Source organism: Camarhynchus parvulus, chromosome 4 (genome assembly GCF_901933205.1).
Source record: "Camarhynchus parvulus chromosome 4, STF_HiC, whole genome shotgun sequence".
Lineage (NCBI taxonomy): Eukaryota > Metazoa > Chordata > Aves > Passeriformes > Thraupidae > Camarhynchus > Camarhynchus parvulus.
Window position 1 is genome coordinate 33,971,064 of NC_044574.1, and position 17,632 is coordinate 33,988,695.

At 35.3% G+C, this 17,632-nt stretch overlaps 1 protein-coding gene across 17 annotated transcripts in view; it reads right to left on the bottom strand.

The window, feature by feature from the left end:
* Positions 1 to 17,632, bottom strand: part of TENM3 (teneurin transmembrane protein 3) — a 1,284,378-nt gene that overhangs the window by 999,932 nt on the left and 266,814 nt on the right. Inside the window, exon 1 of one of the 17 annotated variants that reach the window (XM_030947659.1) lies at positions 9,340 to 9,409. The exons of 15 other annotated variants lie outside the window; for them this stretch is intronic. The gene's annotated coding sequence lies outside the window, so the exon portion shown is untranslated. Of the gene's footprint in view, positions 1 to 848; positions 865 to 9,339; positions 9,410 to 17,632 lie in introns of those variants that run through there. One more of the 17 variants, XM_030947657.1, reaches the window with a different exon arrangement.

Consider the following 17,632-nt stretch of genomic DNA (forward strand, 5'->3'; position numbering starts at 1 on the left):
TAAACTGCATTTTACTAACCATAGGCATATAAAAATAGGCAACAAGGAAAAATTTGGTCTCAGTAAATAACATTCTGTCTTGTACAGTTCTTGTACTGTGAGCAAGTCACACCTTAGTGTACACTCACCTAGTGGAAACCAGTGCTTCAGTGTAAAAAGAGTGTGAGATCACAGAGCAGTGTTTCATGTTTCATGTTGGGCACTTCCACTTTCAATACAGAACAAAGTGCTGCCACTGTTACACTCTGCATGATAAAAGAGGCTGTGAGTCTCCCCCATTGTCTCACAGAAAACTAGGGCAGTGCACTTGTTTCTTCAACACAGGACAACCTAATTTTATCCTCACGATGGGGATAACTGAGTGAACAAAGTAATGGGGTCTAAAGTGGACCAAGTGGAGCATATAATTGAAATTAACATCCCTTTTGAAATTTGCACTTACCTATAATTAAGATCTTAGTATGCAAACAGCAGCTTATGACCTAATATTCCCTATGTGTCCCTTTCCTGATTTCTATTAAAAAAGAGAGAACTATTTCATCTTCTAGAACAGTCCAAACAAATAAACCATTCTGTCCTGTCAGAATCCCACAAAGCAGGATGGATGTACAGAAGTGCAGTTTGCTAAAGCTTGCAACTCACCTGGCTTGGGCTGGATTAGCTCATTCCCTAGCTAGCTAGCTACCACGCCCAAAAAACAATGCCAATGTAAGGTATCAAAAAAATCAGAAACATTTTCATGAAGTAAAAATAAACACACTGATTTGTGATAAACAAAATAATTACACCATGACCTATTTTATTTGCATAAATTTCCCTCTGGAAAAATCTAGTCTAAGCTCACTTACTAGGTTCAAGGTTCTTCCTCCTCTGATCCAGTGATACCACTCTGCCTCTTTTGAGGATAGAAGTTCTAAGAAAAATTAAATCAAAGGAAAGTTGATGAGTATGTTTATTGAAAGCATACTTTAGTGCCTTCAGGTTTTAAAATGTTATTCAAAATGGGTAGGAAGAGGCAAAACTTACCTTTGAAGGCACAATACCTGCCAGATGTGAGAACCGAACGCACTAAAGATGTTTTCTTGCATCAGGTGACTTGGTTTTTGAATATCTTTCTGAATTTCTACAATTTTTTTCTACTATTTAAATATATCTAGCTTTGGTAACAATAATCACTTCGTATTTTTAAAATGGGAACCAGCCCCCTTAATAATCTATTGACTTTCAGATGCATCACAGTGAAGAAAAAACACCTCATCGTTTGTCAACTGTCAGAACTTGATCAAGCATATCCTAACTGATAATGACAGAAACTTGCATGATCTGTTAGGTATGGAACATAAAACTTATGTTCATTTCAACTACTCTGTGAAGCCTCATAAAATTTTGAGAGAGTTACCACTAAGCCAATAATATATTGCTGCATCAATTGAGCCAAAAAACATCCATAAAAGTGTTCCTTTTACATGCTCTAAAGCCTCCCGAAGGGAGAGGAGGGAGAGAGGAGAAGGAGAGCTGTGTTTTTCAGTGCAGCCTAAGTAATGAGGTCAGAAGGGCTTTGTCCAAACACTAGTATTTGCCTTCTGAGGAAACAATTTACTGGGAGTGTATGAGATTAGAATGTTTGAGTGTAACAACAACTGATTTGAAAAAAAACAGATACTTGAATATAAAGGAATTTTCCTTACTCCATTACGTGATTTTCTAAACATGCCTCAATGCTGTATACAGTTTTACTGCCGCAGGTTTATGAGGAACAACTGAGTGAGGAAGGTGACATTATATCTCTGCTGGATTGCCAAATACAGTGGTTGCCACCTATCTATAGAAGGTAGTATTTTAACAGAGAATATAACAAAGCAATGAAATATATAGTCTCTCTACCAAAATAATTTTTTTCACCAAGTTCAAGGGACAATTCCTTTTTGCTTAAAAGTATTTTCATGCTATCAAACCTGTATTGTCTTTTACATAAATTAATTAACAGAAACAGACAAAATTTTACAAACTCAATTACAAACATTAGTTTATAAAGTCTTAAATATTCACTGAATTTGGGAGGCTTATGCCACAATTCTGTCAGAGAAGCAAGTAAAAAGATCCAAGCTAAGTAACTTGCCTATCCAGCCCTGGTGTTCAGATCACTGAATTCTGCTTCATTCCAAACTCTAAATGAACAGTGCTGAGGTAGTTTTTGGCACAATCATTGAACTTTATCCTAAAATACAGTGTTCAGAAGATAAAGGACTTACCTATGCTGAATTTTATGTGCTGTACACTACCAAACAGCATTTCTAAGACAATTTGAGTGGAAAACTCCTCATGATTGTCTAGTCGTCATATTTTCTAAAATCCATGTTAGTTGCAAACACAATGATCCACCCTGTACTCTTCAGCTGACTGTATTCCTTCTCCAATGAATCTGGGACATGATTTCTTATTATGATTTAGTGAGTGATTTAGTGAGTTCTGGCATCTTCAGCACACAGTTGAGGAACAGTGAATTATCACTGGTGCTGTGCTTTTATGCCCAGCTGGAGATGAAACACCATGCAACCACTTGCTCAACTGCCCTTTATTCCTTCCCCCCCATCCTGGGGGAATGGGGAGGAAAACCAAAGTAAAACTTACATTTTGAGATAAGAACAGTTTAATAATTGAAAATGAAATAATAATGGCTCATAATAATTATAATAATGATAATATAAAGGGGAAAAAGTCCAAGTGATGCACAATATAATATCTCACCACCCACTGACCAATATGAGAGCCCAGATTAAACATCCTTCCAGGGAATACCCCTCAGTTTATATACTGGGCATGACATTCTCTGGTGTGAAATATCCCTTTGGTCAGTTTGGGTCACCTATCCCAGTCTCTTTTGTGTACCTCCTCACTGGTGAATAATGGGACAAGGAAAAAAAAATGTCCTTGACCTAAGATAACTGCTACTTAGCAAAAAACCAAAAGATCAGTGTGTTATCAACACTATTCTCATTCTGACTTCAAAACACAGCATCATAACAGCTACTGAGAAGAAATTAACTCCATCTCAGCTGAAACCAGGACAGTTGGCCAGCTGCTGATGCTTCCCTATGTCCCTCAACATTGACCCGGGGCATCTCTCAGAGCTTTGCATTCAGTATTGTACAGCTGCCAAGACTGAAAATATCATTGGAACAGGTTCTTATGTGGCAAAACGCAGCAGGCTGATGATGACCACAGTATCACAGCAATTCTGCATTAAACCAGCCTGATGGTCCCACAGCTGAGACCAGCTGAGAGTGATGGCCAGTGACTACTCAAGTTCCGTAGCTTGAGGGATCAGATTTAAGTCAGGATGTTACTGAGGGCAGGTCACATAAGCCTCAAAAATTACCAGGTGATTTTAGGACAATCATGAAAGTCAACCATGTGTTGGTCATCGCCAGAGCCCAGTTTTAATTTGAAACCCTCTCATGAACATTGGCCAGCATGTCCAGGATCAGCTCCTTGTATCTCTCCATCATGCTAGAGGTCAGCTGTTGGTGGGGCCCTGATGGTGGCTGCTCCCTGCTGTCAAAAATGTATTAGCAAAGGAGCACACAAGAGCAAGGCAGGGCTGTGTGCTCTTGAGGGTTTCTTTTATACTCAGCTAACAGAAGGGCAAACTTGAGGCTTTGGACTCAGCTTTCTGGTAAACTCTGCATTACACTACCACTGAAGTTAACTAAACATCTACACACAAAATAAACCCTTCTAAAAGAAGTACAGATACTTGTTCTCTTTCCAGCTGAGTTAGGTGAGAATCAGGATATAAATTGTTTGTTCTCCTCCTGACCTATAAATTTGTTTGCCTGCCTCAGAAATAGGACAGAAATGCTTTTAACCAGAACACTCCTTGGTATTCTCTTGCAATTTGGATTCAGTTTGCTCTGGGCTATAAAGCATTCAGAGTTCAAGTCCCCATGCCAGGTTATTCTGCTCCAGCTGCTAGGTTAGTATGAAAATAAAGTGAACAAAATGCCTGTTGCAGTCTCAGAGGATGTCTAAATGAAGACAGACGAAAGAGTGACAATTCCTGTTATCCCCATCTACTTCCAGTGGAAGATACCTTAGCACTATCTCAGTTAAGAGTAAATTAGAGAAGGAAAGCATTTGAGTGGATTTGATTCCTCCGATAACCTCAGGTTTTCAGGGTCTGCTCTCTAACTCTAACAAGGTCTACCACTAACTAGATGAGAAGTTTCAGAGTATTGCACACTGTGCAATGGCTGTGTGTACTGCCTATATACCCTGTGCCGGGAACATCTGAGCCTGCTCCTGAAACCCCAGTGAAGCATTGCCTCAGTTACAGGGGAAGTTTTTCAGCCATGACCATCAGAAGTCGGTGCAAGCCTGGAATACCACTTGCACTGACGCTTCCACTGGTTACAAAAAACAGGTGATGTTTTAAGAAAATTACACTCATGACCTAGGTACTGAGATCTGTGCTGGCTTTTATTCTCATATTTCAATTAGTCTCACCCTGAAGTATACATAATGCTCTTCCATACTTTTATCTAATCTTTTGACATACTGGTGCAGAGATGAGAGGGGAAAAATGCACATTTTTTACTGAACTCTGAGACAATATTTTCTCCAAGTTTGTTTTCTAGTTTGCAGATGCAATCTACTTTGGAGAAACCATGAATGGAGAGACAATCTTTTCTCTTAATTTTTACCTTACAAAGAAGTTCAACCTCAGAAGGTGTCTGTGTCTGACAGACACTTGCTTTAAAATAGGAATAATTCTTCAAGAAAAAGGGAGACAGCTGAGCATAAAAACCATCCACACAAAGCAAGAAACATATTACAGGAGCTTGTTTCTTTCCTGCTTCAAATGTCATGACAAGTCGCTTTATCTCTCTTGTGCTTGTCTCTACACATGTGAATAATATTTTGCCACTTCACAGACATTTTTAGAAGTGGAATTAATGCGGTCACTGAATTGGAGTAGCCTGTCATTGTTTAAGTTTGCTACGTTGCTTCAGAGAAGAAAAAAAAAAAAGCAGAATCATCAGCAACTGCGCCAGCAACATTTACAGCATATATAATAGATGCAAAAGCACAAAAGGAATTAAACAAAATCTGGAAGTTATTTTTAAGGAGAAAGTGCCAGTTTGAAGTACTTAATATGTTTTCTGCTTTGATGGAAATGGGAATCTCAGCTGAGGGTATAACTGGAGCAGGTGAGAGCCATCTGACAAATAAAGGAATACAATCAGGCTTGCTGAACTTTGGAGGAAGCACAGGCAGAGTTGCAGGGGGAGGGAAACAGCTGTTTGCCTTCTATGGGTGAGTTCCAGATCTTCAATAGCTAAGAGGAAATGTGGGTACATCAGAAGTAGTATCAAGGAGACAGATGCCTTCCCACTCAGACAGCTCAGGATGTGGGTGGTATGGAAATCTGGAAGATCTGTATTTCAACATGAAACATTCATACAAGAACATCCTGCTTACAGTATAGATCACTGCAACTCAACAATATAATTGAATGGATGACTCCTAAATAGCAATGTTTTGTCCTCCTAATAACCCAAAATTTCACTTGTTGCCATAATTAGATTGCAATCGATCTTTTATTTATAATTCCATTTTAGTCAAGTCTAATTTCATATTAAAATAAAACCCCTGATCCAGGAAATTCCTGTTTTATATGTAAGAACGATTTTCCTATTTAAAAATACAATCACAAATAGATCTTTATACATATTAAGAAATGAGAAATAATAATTGGATAAGACAATAACTGGAAGCTAAACTACATATTTAATAAGATTATTAAAAGGAATATGCACTAAGTCAAATATTTGTTCTACAGAGCTATTCACCATATTACTCTGCAGGTAAATACTAGCTCACAGTGAGGAGGAAAGAAGTGCGATTGTTTCAAAATTAAGTATAGCTCACTTTTTGATCCCCAAAACTAAAAGAGGGAAGAAAAAATTACTTCTTTCCCTTTTCAAAATGTTGTACTTATACTATTAATAAAATATAAAAGGAGATCTACTAGGAGCACAGGCCTCTTTTTATTCCTCATGGGAGAAGAGAAGAGAGAAAGAAGGTAGGCTGCCAGTACATAAAAGTGTGTATCAGATAAGAAAATCCTAGTCAATATATTTTTTCCTGCAGTCGAGCTATTTTTAATACATACAGTCCTGTCTCTTTCTAGGAGACATATGTTATTGGAAAGATTAGTTTTGCTGTACCTATTGCTTCTGCCAGCCTGCATCAAAGTAAATTTAGAGATGTGCTGACAGTCTAATACTTGCTATCAGGTTCTACCTGTAGATAAGAGTTGAAAAAAATCTGTTGAATTTTTTCACAATAGTAAAATTGTACTATGAGGGATATTAAAAATAAAAATAATAATTAAAAAATTCTTCTGATTTCAATACACACAGTGATAACATCTGAAGCTATTTCCTGTAAGTTTTAAAATAATTACTTTGAAACATAATGTAAAATAAAAGTATCTGAGCCATTGACCAAAACTAATGAAATGCATTTGCATAAACCTGCTTTGGAAGATTTTCATCCCTAAAGGTGTCTGGATGGAAAGCAGCAAACATTAGCTGGACAAGAAAAGCAAAGGATGAGTATGCAGAACCCTCACTATTTCAGAGGTGCTCAGGGGTTGCATATAAAAAACATCTAAGACATCAAATATCTTGTTGTCATATGATATCTCATACATGCAATCCAATTTCATGTAGACAAAAGGACAAAGCTCCTCCAGTTCATCAACTTATACCAGGTGTTGTAGGGGGCGTCTGATACTGAGACCAACAGCGAGCTAAGGAGAGCAGGAAGAGTTTTAAGGACTCCTGTGCAATCTGTAATGAATTAAAATACACAGTTTCAGCGGTGACTCAGGTGTTTGAACGACAGCTGATGTTAATTTTCAGCATAGACAGAGAAACCATACTGAAATTGCTGTCACAAAATTAATGAAGTCACATTTTGTTTTTTATAGGGAAGGTCTAATCCATCAGAAATACCTAACTTTGCACAGATTTCCTCTCTTCAAACAGGTCAAGAGGCAGGTAGGGTCAAGGTAGTAAAAATTGTTGCAGAAACTTCTCATCCAGAGAATCCTACAACTGCAATCTGAGCCCTAGAAAGTTTTTTATTAACTCATCTATTATTGATAAGAAGTGTAGGCAGTAGGAATGTCAGGTTGGTAAAATTCCTTTAATTTTTTATTGTAGATACTTGCCTCATCAGTCACTTTTGTAGAGTTTCAACACAGTACAGTTTAATCACTGAGAACTGTAAATAAACTTCATTGTTGTACAACATAATCTTGTACTTAGGTTTTACTTGTGTTAGACTAGAACAGAGGCTTCATACTTGCAGGGCAATTTGATACTCTGATCAGAGCTCTTAATTTCTTTTTTTTCCTTTAATTTTCCTAGAAAAGTATTTCTGTTTCTATTATTTACAGTTAATTATGCATGGATTCTAAAAATAAAAAATTGATTTTTCAAAAATGCTGGTGTTTTCATCAGGACAATAGAACATATACTTTTATAATCTGTTTGGAGAGAATCAATGTAGTTCTTAAACCAATACAACACATTCCTTAGTTTGCCCTTGGATTGACTTGCATGAGCTGTAGTCTAAATCCTTGTTTTCTCCAGTAAGAGGGATTCAGAACATTAGGCAGACCATGCAACATTGTGCTGTATAATCTTTTCCTCAGAGGTTAGTGCGCTGTGCCTGGGGGAAATTAGATGACTGAAATGTTACAAATTCAGATGAAGAAAAGTGTCACATTTTACTTTAATCTCTCAGAGTGTCTCTGGCTTTTATTGGCAACATAGTTGAATCTCTCTTATTTTCAAAGCTCAGTGTTTTTTTAGTCATCCAGACACTGCTCTTGTGACAAGACAAATTGGTCTGGGTAGCATCTTCTAAAAAGCCAGTTTATCTCCCCTGCCTAGGAATATTCTTGTCTGTTCCACCTCAGATGTTATGGAAAACCCAGGACCCACTGATTCTAACTTGAATGTCACAGAGTTACCAAGAATAGTGGAAAATCAGTTTCTAAGACAACTAGTGTCAGTGTTACAGAAATAGCCTTGATCTACAAACTATTGCTTATACCAATTTAAAACCCTTCAAGGCTCTGCCTTGGCCAAAAATATTTCAGATAAGTAAACAAACCAGTAAAAAACCAAACAAGAAATACAAATGTCTTCCTGGATCATACACAAAACATTCACATTGATTTTTCTTAATTTTCCTGTGTATGAATTGTATCTTCCACAATTAGATTTAGCTCTCCATTATTTCTCTCAGAAGTTATTTCTGTCTGATGTATAGGTTACTATCTATAGACAACAATTAATAGAATAGATTGCAATAATGTAATTCTTATGTGTGATCTTTTTATTATATGATGTTTTTCCCTTATACATTTACTGCCACTGGTTCATTACATGAAAAGTGAAGGATCCCACAGTTACAATTTGAAGGAACAATGTTAGCAAGAACAGTCCAAAATAATAGGGAATATATTTTAGTTTCAATCAAGAATGTCAAAAACATCTAGAAAGTACAGGATAATATCTGAGAAGCAAATACTGCAAGAATACTGCTTGTAATAAAAAATGGTCTGAGTTTTATGATATTTGAAAAGCAAGTCTCATCACCTCTACTTAGAATTCAGCAAAAAAAATTCAGAGTAATACTCAGAAGTCCAATTTTTGCAGCTCAAGACCACAGGAAAATATGACTAGAAAAAAGGAAACAAAACATATCCATAAAAGTTCTTATGCATGGAAAGAAAAGGGTATCTGAGAGGCCTTGCCACATCCACTCTTGGATCTACTCAAACTTTCTGGGAAACACCTTGAGCTACTTGACCAAATATTGCCATTGGCCTTGCCTTGAATAGTGTCTCAAAGTCCCCTTCTGGCCTAAATTATCCTAGGTTTCTTTGATTCTAATGTGCAGCAAGAGGTGGTTCTAACTGCTAGGCCATGCTTATAATGTAAATACCTACAAGGTGAGCTGCAAAAAGAACCTACTCATCATTTAAGTAGCTAGAGGTATCAGAGGTCCTACTAACTAACATCCCTCTGAATGAGATACTGAAAGGTTCCCTCTCCCATATTTTCTACTTAGGAAAGTTCCAATCACTTAGAAATTGAGTAACCTTCAAAGCCTATCCAAGGTCACTACCTCCATCAGAATCAGAGAGGAAATTTGAATCTTGCCAACCTCCCTTTCATGAATTATGTGAATTATGAATCAAACAGAAGATCCACTACGTTTTTTTCAACACACAGCAAAAATAACTGATCTACTTACAGCATTTGCACTGATACAGCATCAAAAAGGGAGGTGACTCAAAACAACTTCAACAGTTCAGGAAAAAAAACCTTGGAAATAATGTTGCATGCTTCTCAGTATTCTTGGATGGCTGTGAAGACAAGAGAACCTTTACTGACAGTTTTTTTGTGGCATACGGTTTTAAGTACAAAATTAGTGATACCTCACCCAGTTAATGGTATCTTAAATTATATCTTTATATTGGTTGTATTTGTGTGCTTACTCCTGAAAGGAGCAATGCTCTTTAAAACATCAAGGTTTACAGAGGAGATGGAATTGATTTACAAAACACAGGCACGCAGATATAATGTAAGCTTACGTATACTACCCTAATGGATAACAAGTTGTATTATGGATATTTAATATTTTATCTCAATTTAATAAATTACAAAAATACCTCACACACACCTCACATCAAGAAGATAAAAAAGTTGGCCACTGACTCATCTGACAGAAATAAGAGTAGAATTATGCAACAATATTTTAGTTGAAGCCATCATTAGACAGTAACAGACTCTGTGAAAATTTTCACATATGAAGAGAAAATCTGTTTGTTTCATTTACAAATGAAACAGCTACAGATTATATATACAGACACATGAAGCTAGTATTTTTCATGCTTTAGGCTTAAATCATGTTACTGAATCATCCTCCAATTTTATGCATTAATGTTATACATTGTTTTATAGGTGTGATAGTGTTTATTCTGAAATGTACAGAAGACAGAAAAATCAACAGTTTTAGAAGTGAATTCTGCTATTAATATTTATTTTAGAAATGTTTTCCCATTTTCCTTAAAATAATAGAAAGAATTTTTTTAACTTTCCAATGAGATTGAAATGAGGTTTGCTAAGGGGGAGTAAACAAGCTGTGTTCATTAGACATGAAAGTTTTCTTTGAGGATAGTAATGTCTAGCTATGAATAAATTAAAATGATTGCAAATGTGCTATCATAATTATTGCGACTATCTAGAATGGTGGAATGACCAAAAGTATGCATACAAATAAAACCTTGTAGCTTTCTCTTTCCTTGGTAGAAACTGAAGTGATAAAATATTCACTGAAGGCTGGAATTACCTTATTGTGGATGGAATTATTCTTGTGGAAGTAGGATCTCGATCAGCTTAGGAAGTAAAGACACAAGCTGGGAAATTCATGCTTACTATAAATTGTAACAAAAATACAACTGTTTTGTGAAGACCTACACTTACACTGCAGATCACCCACATCTGGATAAGAATTCTAGTAACATTGAGAATATATAATTTTGAGGCCTACAAAAATACCTACAAAAAGCTGAAAAAAGGGTGGCAAAATAAAAATATAAAATATTTCTCAGAGAAAACATAGTCTTGGGACCGTTACATAGAAAACAAACACGTATATCTATGTTTTGTTTTGTTTTTTTCTTTTAAATTAATTCTAAAGCCTAGTCCTGCTATGTGACTTTTTCTTACAATTAATTCTGTAGTCAAAGTTAAAAATAATTCATGCACAAGTGTGCTATCTAATTGGAACATGCAGTTACAATGTTTGACCTTGAAACTTTTTGGTAGAAATAATCAGAAATGTTGGTGGTTTGACAGAACAAGATATGCTCATTATCATACACTTTCTCAGTGTTCCATACTTGCTTTTTGTGAGTTCAAACAGAGATTTGAGTATAGAAAAGTGGGGATGTGTCCTATCTATTTGTGTGGATTAAGTTTCAAGATTTTCATAATACATTTTTCTGAGCAAACCTTATTTGGAGCAAACACAACAACTGCCTTCTCTTTTAAGTCATGATTCTCAAAGCCTTTGAAAGCATTTTATAGACTTTGGAATTATTTTTGTGTATCACCTGAAAAGGTTTGGATCTCATTTTCACCCAACTTCCAGAGTTCAGTATATACTCCAAAAAAATACTTATGTGTCTGTCTCTCCTGTATTCCACACTGTACATGCATGTGTGCTTATGGATAGGTGTGTATAAAAAATGTATGTGCTTTGCAGCGCCAGTACCTACTTCTTACTTACAACTCTATCAGACAAACTTTATAAGTAAGTATCTCCTATTTTTAACATAAAATGCTCTTTTGAAATTGAATATGAAATGGGAGAACTAAATAGGAATGTGAGAGTCCAAAAAAGAAAACCTATAGAAATCATAATTCACCTTCTTGTTATTACAAAATCAGCAGTTAAAAACATAATGTTATTAATCTTCTACCTTGTAAGAATACAGGAAGCGCCAATCAATGTAAATAGGAGTTTGCTAGTATATTATCAGTAGTGTATTATGAACTTTCAGTCCTTACAATGGCTGATAGATTCATAAAATGCATATTGTCTGAGAGATGAACAAGATGTTTGGTCAAAAGCTCACTTGAGCAGTGTAGTTTCTTTAGATTCAAATGGATGGCTCTGCTCTGCTTTATACTGGGGAAAAAAATCTAGACATTCTATCTTTTTTTAATACTTAGAGTACATAAAAATTTGTTTATGTGCATCTTCTCTCACGACATTGTATTTCTTGTTTTCAAAACATAAGGCAACCTAAAGCTTTAAGTCTCTTTCTTCTTTTTTTTTCCCTGCTAAATTACTCTGCAATGAAAGCACAGCGTTACCATGTGCATGCTGAAAAGCTTTTCCAGGTGACTTGATTGTAAATGAGAGTATTTGGGGATGGAGGGGGGAAGAACAGATGAGAGATACTGATACTGAGAGTTTTCTTATTGCCTAAATTCTGTGCCAACATGGTGTCAACATGAAGGGATTTATTCTATCAGACCTTTTTGTTCAGCTATGCACTTCCTGCTAATTAGATCAATACCTGTGTCTATTAGGAGCTGGTTTAATATTCTTAATGAAGGTTCATTTAAGGTTCATTCTGGTTACAAGGTAGTTCTTTTCTCATATTTTGCAGAACTCCTCTTACACCCAGTATTCCTTTGTAGGTTGTAAGTGATCTTCATTTAAGATTTGTATTTGAAATCTGGAGTAGTTGACCACTAAGCAGTGAACACAATGAATTAAAAATAGTAATAATGCTCAAAGAAATTTTATTTTCTTTCATCCCCTTTAGATGCATATGCACTTTCATTTCCTTCCGGCACTGCCACTTACCAGTGGCAAGTCCACTTCCTGAACTTGCATGGAAATATATCTAATACCATGGCAAATCATTCTCTCTAAAAACATATCTCTTTCTTTGATTTCAAATGGAAAATCTTTCTCTGGTATACATCTGACGAAGGAAAAAGTATGTTATAACTGGAAAGTAGGACAAGGCACCTGAAGACATCCATACATTTAAACACCTAACTACCAAAAAAAAGGACTAGAGACATCAGGTTCACCAATTTCAATTATTTAAGTCAGAAAAGTTTGAAGGTGCTGAAATTTTTCATAAATCAATTTTGTGTTAAAAAGTTAATCATGGCCTTGGTTGTGACACATACAGTTGAAATGTGGCTATTCTGTATTTAGCACCCTTTGCAGTCATACTACTGTTCAAGAGATTAAAAAAACTGGATTCAGTTTTTAGACCTTAAACATACAGCTGACATTAACTATCACAGACCAAAGAAAACCAGTAGAAAAAATACATCCCAGAAGTAGTTCTTGTAGCAGAACAGAAATCTGAGTGTATACTGGTTTTGTTTTACTGACTGTCATCATAAACTACCATGATGCCATTTGAAGCTGAACAAAATGCAATTACTTCCTGTGAAAAGATCAGGTAAACTGTCAGTTTAATGGCTGGTCTATGGATGATTGATATCAAATTGGTATCAATTCTGATGCTATCTTTGGCAAATATTCTAAATTGAGTAGATATTATGTACTATTATATATTATTTGAGGAAGCTTCACAATTCTAGTTGCATCATATAAGAAAACCCCAAAACTTGGAAAAAATGCAGAAAACACAATACCTAAAAATTTATTTTGGAGGATGGAGGCATCCACATCAATTTATGCTGACTATTTATTTTGTTTTACTTTGTTTAGCAGGGGGTAAGGCTTGAGAACCAAGAATTTGACTTTTGATTTCCATGGGATCCTCTGGTCCTTTACAAGAAATAACACCTTGCTGTAGCATAATTTTTGCAATATTTTCAGTCTGCCTCTCTTTATTTGATAAGCACTAGTTTAACCAGTCACAGACATTTGTACTAGTGAATTTTGTCTGTTGGGAAAGAAGGCTTCATGATTTCATATAATTTTCAAGATTTTTGGACATTAAACATGGGATGTGGAAGTCCCTGACTTGAATTCATCTAATCTTGGTGTCTAGCAGCCTGACTTTGATCCCTCAAGGCACAATTAGAAATACCATCTTATTAAAATCAACAGATTTTTAATATTTATTTATATGGAGAGAGAAAAAAAAAATCTGCAGAGGGCTAGTCAGGAAAGCACACATACATTTTTACTGTGAGTTACTCAAAGTAATAAAATATTTTTCACAATGCTGAAAGTGTTCCTGACAAGTATCAGGAAACAGAAGAAAGAGTACCCAAATCTATCAGTTAATATAAAATATTCAAGACCCAAAAGGTAAATAAATTGTTTTACCTAATCTACCTAATGATTTCAGTTTTGAGGGTTTTTTTAATCCTTTCTGTTGTTTACAGCAAGATATTTTATTATATTCTATGTACAATTCCCAGAGTAAAATGTAAGGATGTAAGTATAACATGTCTTACATAAAATAAAATACAGCCTAAAATGTGCCAAACATGAACATTCTCTGTCCTGATATCATTTACCCAGAAAACAAACAGGAGAAAGTAGCAATTTAAACACCACTTCATTAAGAGGCAATAAATCTACATTGCATATCCTACCTTCTGCAAAATTCCACTTTGCAGCCTGAACTGAAGCGCACTAATGATAATAACCTCAAATGCATAATGTTGTGGGTTTTTTCAAGGATATCTCCACTCCCTTCTGAAGGATAAAATAAGGCTGTGTGAGTAAGTCTTTGGTTGCAGAACAAAGATAGCATGTAATAATTTTAGTACTTCCAGGCTTGAAGAGATAAATGTATTTGCAGCACTTCAGCAAAGCGCTCTAACTTCATAGCAAATACAAGCTCTAGGAAATGCATTGTTTTCCCACCTTGATTCCCTAATTTGCAAGAAATTCCTATGAAAAGAGTAAAAATTTATTATTTTTCCACCATGAAATGATAGTTACTCTTTTCTACATTACTTCTAACAGCATTAGAATTCAACTTCTTTTTTGCCTCAGCATTCTAACATTAAAAGGATTCATATGTAAAACATATGTAATATATTACTTGCTCTTCATACTTCATAGCTTTTAGACTACTAGCTAGTTCTAAAAATATATGGCTGGAAAGAAATATAATGGGATTTTTGGACGAAGCATTGACACTGTAAATGGATTGCAAAGTTAGCTGCCCACTTATATGGACCATGTTTTTTTCCTTATAGCAACCATATTTAATCCCTTTTTTTACAAGAAATAATGAATTTTGTCATTCTCTAAGAATTTAGGAGAAGAATTTAGTTTTTCTATATTGTGGCACTTTACACTACTGAAAAAAAGACATCTAAAAAACTCCAAAACTTAGTTTTCTTTATTTGATAGTCATGCAATTATTTTTAGGAAACCTTGCCTCAAGACCTAAAATCAGTTTACTAGGCAATGTTCATTTCTTATAAGAATATCTTACTACATTGGATAACATCCATTTATTACTTGAGTTTAATTTAGAATTTAATTTCATTTTAATTAAATTCTTCCTACACATTGAAGAGACCTATATCTAACCTCATTCAACTTCACAAATGACTTTGTGTTAACAACCAATTTATCATCTTTCTCCATAAGGACTATATATACAGAATGAATACACAAAAGCAAAAGGTGAAAGCAAGACAAAACCCATTCAGCAATACAATGCACACAAAGGGGGAAGAAAAATTTGTTTCCTTAATACACCTAATCTAAGTTCAAAGAATTTATGACATCTGTTTATATAGAATAATACTGCTTATTATTAAACATAATGTTGAAATAAAGGTGGGTAAAAAAATCAAAAGCCAGAGAAAAATAATGACCTTTAATATTTATTACATTTAGCTTTACTAATTAGCATCATTGATCCTTAAAACTTTGTTTTGTGGGTATACTCCAAAGAAAACTCCCTATTCTAAAACATGAGAGACAGCATCATAGTGCAGTTGAACAAATAAATCATATATGGCAGCCAAAGAAGAGAAAATGTAAAACAACATTAAGGTGCATGTTTTTCTTAGATCACCAGCAATTCTTCTCACAGGTTGCCAACTGCCATCATAGTGTTACAAGTTGTTGTATAAGCATTGGAAGAAACAGTCTGAAGTTTATAAAATTATAATCATCATGCTTCAAGCTTTTATCACATTTTAACTTTTACAGCGCTCAAACACTGAGATGGAGAAAGTATAGAAAAGTATGATCCAGCTTTAGACTGCATAAATTCCACATCTATAATTCTGTTTAGAATTTCTTTTTCTTTGCTTTTTCTCTCAATCATATGTGTTTGGCCTAGATTATTAGGTATTTACTGTAAGTATTTACCTAAATCTGAATTTTATGACAGGAAGATGAAACAACTGAGAATGACATCAAAAAAAATGAAAAATTGTTGATAAACTTGCAGTAAGGAAAATGTCCCAACAGCACAGATGACCCAAACCCTAAAGAGGTTTATAAAGTAGAGCTTGAAATATTTAAACTATGAGAAGATGGATGGGATGTTGTTAAAAACTACTAAAGGTGTTTTCATGTCAACAGTATCTAACTTTAGCAACTGCATTTTGAAATGCCTCTGCATCAGAAGCCCTAGGCCAGACAAGATAAAAGGAATTTTAAATGTCATGAATTGGCTAATTTTAACAACTGGATCCTGAAATCCTTTATTTACTTACTCTCTTCATCTCCTCTCTCATGGTTTTTAGCATTTTTGCAATCATTTCTAGAAGATAAAAAAAGGCATAAAACTAGGTTCAAAAGCAGGCATTTTCTCACTTCTCTTTCATGAACCCAATATAATGTGCCAATTTACACTCTGGTTTTGTTCAAATTTCTTTATGTGACTGAGAAGTTAAAAAAAGTTTCAGAAGTACATATTAGGCAATCTGAAAGAATATCTCTTACTTTCTTTTCCAGACCCCTTCATCACAGTCTCACCTGAGGCTTTGGGTACTTCTGCAAAGGTGTGCAAAGCCCTTGAATTGGATGGGTCAGCAAAGAGAGGGAAAGAAGGTGACTATACTGCAAGTTCAGCTGTGGGGGAGACCAAAGGGACAAAATGTTAAAGTAAAAAGTAACAGATTACCTCAGCTACAGGACAAATAAAGCTCCCCTCCAATATCAAGCGAAAGAAACACAGACATAATACTAAGAATAAAGGAATCGTTCCAAAGCACTATGGAAAACTCCCATTTCCAAATCAGGAGCTGTTGTCTTGGGACATGGAAACGTCTCTCTAGTGGAAGAGGAAATGGTGACAGGTTTTTCTCAAATGTTACCATGTGTGCCTTGTAGAAAGGAGAGCCTTGCTGAGCTAGGCAGCCCATGGGAAAAGAGGTGGCTGGTTACAAGGGTGAATAATTCTGCTCTTACACATCTAGGTTAGTTTGTAATCTCTGAAAGAAATGCACGGTGACATGGCTGTGAGTACAAAAGAAGAGGACTACACAATCTGTCTAAATGGGTTTGTAGAAAATCACAGAGTCGTGGTCCATGATTCTGCATTACAGGAAAAAATAAACCAGAAGCTACAGAAGCAAAATTGGACCAAGCTGCATAGAAAGTTAAAAAGAGGTTCTCTGTGCTAGGATTCCTGAAACTTCTCCCAGAATGCAGAAGACAAGACAGAAATGTTACAGAGGATGAAAAGCAGAAATGTATTTTTGATTCATACAGTGAAAAAAGAAGTATAAAGATTATCAGAAAGGGGTCAGGAAGGGAGGAAGCTTATACAGGAAGGTCAGGCTTCCCTTCAACTATTATGAAATCCAAGTTGCTGCATTTTCATATCAAGAGGCTCAAATCAAGATTTTAAAGTTAGAAAAAGGAATGCCAATGTATATTTTAGAAAGCCTTCAACCAAGATGTGGTGAAATTTGTTGTACCCATGATGTGCTCAACCACCACAAAGTCAAAATATTCTGTATCCTAAAGAGAAGGTTAGGACAGATGTTGGAAATATTCAAGCAAGAAGCAACAGAAAATTGTCAGAATACACTGACAGTGAAACAGAAGAGAG